This window comes from Mus pahari, chromosome 17 (assembly GCF_900095145.1).
Source record: "Mus pahari chromosome 17, PAHARI_EIJ_v1.1, whole genome shotgun sequence".
NCBI lineage: Eukaryota > Metazoa > Chordata > Mammalia > Rodentia > Muridae > Mus > Mus pahari.
In genome coordinates this window covers 12,332,386-12,335,520 of record NC_034606.1, presented here as the reverse complement: position 1 = coordinate 12,335,520, position 3,135 = coordinate 12,332,386, and positions in this window count along the sequence as shown.

Here is a 3,135-nt window from a genome sequence, read left to right as displayed (position 1 = left end):
GAACTGCCAGATTGATTTCCAGAGTAGTTGTACAAACTTGCATTCCCACTAGCAATGGAGGAGTGTTTCTCTTTCTCCACAACCTCAGGCAGGTGGATTTCTGAGTTTGAGGCCAGCCTGGTCTACAAAGTGAGTTCCAGGACATCCAGGGCTATACAGGTTCACCCTGTCTCAAAAAAACAAAAACAATCCCCCAAACCAAATAACCAAACAACCAACCAACCAAACAAAAAAGACAAATAGTTAAGAGAAATGATCCAAAAGAAGAAGTTTTTTCTTACAAAAACTCTATGAAAGTCATATATTTGAGTACTCATGAAAGATTTCTTAAACTTCTTTGAATATTGTTGATAGAAAAAAAAATATAGAATGTGACAGGCATGCCAACATTGAAGGAGAAAAGCAAGCCTTTTGGATGGAAAAAGGTATTGTCAGTATTCAGTAGAGGGCTCCACTCACAGAGTTATATTTCATAACCAGTAGTGGATATGCCATGTCCTCACCTGTATTCAAATGACAAATAACATAGGAAAGCCAAAGAAATTTCATCTGCTGAAGGTAGGGTATTATAAGACTAAAGTTTAGGAATAAATTGACAGGGCATTGATAATGTGAAAGTAATTAGATTTGCTTTCACAAAAATGTTACTTTTGTGGGCTAGATCAGCAACTAGATATCAATCCACAACTAAAGCTTGCATGCCTCCCACGAGGTCCACAGAAATCAAAGGCACACGTGAGAATCTCCAAGTAGTGACTATACCCAAGATAGCACAAGAAATTAAACATTTCACTACAAATCCAAGAGAAGTGAGTCATATATACAGACATAACATGGCATTATTCAACAACATAACAGGAACTAAATATTAGCTTTCTAATATCTCTCAATATCCATGGATTCAATTCCCCCAATAAAAGGACACAGGCTAACAGACTGAACAAAGCATTTTGCTGCATACAAGAAACACACCTTAGTGAAGCTGAAGGGAGAGTAACCCCATAGGAAACCAGCACTCTCAAATTATGCAGATCCCAGGGAGCTCCCAGAGACTAAGCCACTAACCAGGAGAATACATGGGCCAGTCTGAGGTTGGCACAAATATAACAGAGGTCTGCCTGGTCAGGACTTAGTGCAAGAAGATGCACTTAATCCTGGAAAGCCTTGAGGCCTGGTTGGTGGAAACACCCTTCTGAGGCAAAAGGGAGGAGGAACGAGATGAGGAACGTGGGGACATGGGGGAGGGGGCAGGGGACCAACGACAGGAATGTAGATAATAAAATTCTAAAAATTGACATCTCTTGTGAGGCTATGCCAGTGCCTGGCAAATATAGAGGTGGATGCCCACAGTCATCTATAGGATAGAACACAGAGACCCCAATGAAGGAGCTAGAGAAATTACCCAAGGAAATAAAGGGGTCTGCAACCCTATAGGTGGAACAACAATATGAACTAATCAGTACCCCCAGAGCTCGTGTCTCTAGCTGCATATATAGCAGAAGATGGCCTAGTCAGCCATCGTTGGGAAGAGAGGCCCCTTGGTCTTGCAAACTTTATATGCCCCATACAGGGGAAGGCCAGGGCCAAGAAGTGGGAGTGAGTGGGCAGGGTCTCAGGGTGCGGGGGGAGGCTATAGGGGACATTGGGGATAGCATTTGAAATGTAAATGAAGAAAATATCTAATAAAATAATTTTTAAAAAATTGACAAAAAGTCACTTTTACCTTCATAGGATGTAGTAATTATGTCTTGTCTTCAAATAATATTCTTCCAAATGACTCTCTAGAATAATTCCATTATCTACAAGATTGTTAATATTAAATGTTGTGGTGTACATTTTATAGTTGTTTTCACATTTTCCATCACAAATTGAAAATTTTAGAATAATGAAATTGCTAAGTCTTCCATTTTCATTTTGTAGAATATAACTAAGATTTCAATAAAAAAATAGAATATGTTCAGGGCAGAAGGTGCCGGGGGAATAAAGGGAAGTGGGAGAAAACCAGCATCCTGCCAGTGTTCTGGTGCTCTGAGTGGGCAGATGTGGAAGACTGCCATGTGCTTTCCATGCATCCCTGAGTGGTTGCGTGGCTGTGTGAAGCCACTGACCACAGCTCAGACAGTGGTGGACAAGTGGCAGTCAGTTCTAGGCACCAAGTTACCAGCTTCGGGCATCCCATACACCGATGGACATACCCGTGGAAAAGCTGAGAAGAGAATAGGGGCCCTGGAGTAGCACTGAGCCCAGGGGCTGAAGGGAGGAGAGGGATTGGGGTGTGCTGGATGATCCCCACTCAGGAGAGAGTCCTGGGTCCAGTCGGTAGCTGGAGCGCAGGAAGACCTCTTGGGGGAGGTTAAACATGGCTCGTTAGGAGAAAACCTATCCCATCATTCAAGTGCAACGGGCCTTGATGATCAGAGACAGTCTATGGTTTTAGAGATTTATTGTAGAAAGTCAGAGAGAGAGAAGGTAGAGAGAGAGAGAGAGAGAGAGAGAGACTGGCCATGACCATGTGGAGAGAGGGGAGAAGGGGGAGAGAGAAAGAGGGCTAGAGAGTAAGGAATTTTAAAGCTTAAAGAGATTGAGGAGGGGCCCTTTTATAGTGGGCTGGACTATCTTGCTGTTGCCAGGTAACTATAGGGAAGAGCATATCTGGCTATCATCAGGTAACTGTAGGGGTGGAGTCTAGCCAGAATGCCAGAAGCTTGGGACATTGTCTGCATAACTGATAGTCACAGAATTATGGAGTTGGGGTTTCTGTGGTATAAGGCACCTGGCTCTGTGAATGTGGCTCGCTTTTCTATCCCTTGTAGAGTTCTCTACTTGGTCACCAGAGCAAGCCCCATTCAACCAAAACAGGCTGCCTATAACAGTCTCACAATATGAAGACAATTTGTGATAGTGCACACCTTTAATTCCAGCCATTGATTGAGACATATCTCTAAGATTGACATAAATCAGATGTACATAGAGAGTTCCTGGTGAGACAGGGCTACTTAAACACACTGTGTTTCAAAATAAACCCTAACCCCACAGTTAACTGCCAAGGAATACTACCCCCTATACAGTCTATCCTCTCTTCTTTCCTTTGGGACACCCCAGATCTCAGTCCATTCTTTATCAGAGACTCTCCTA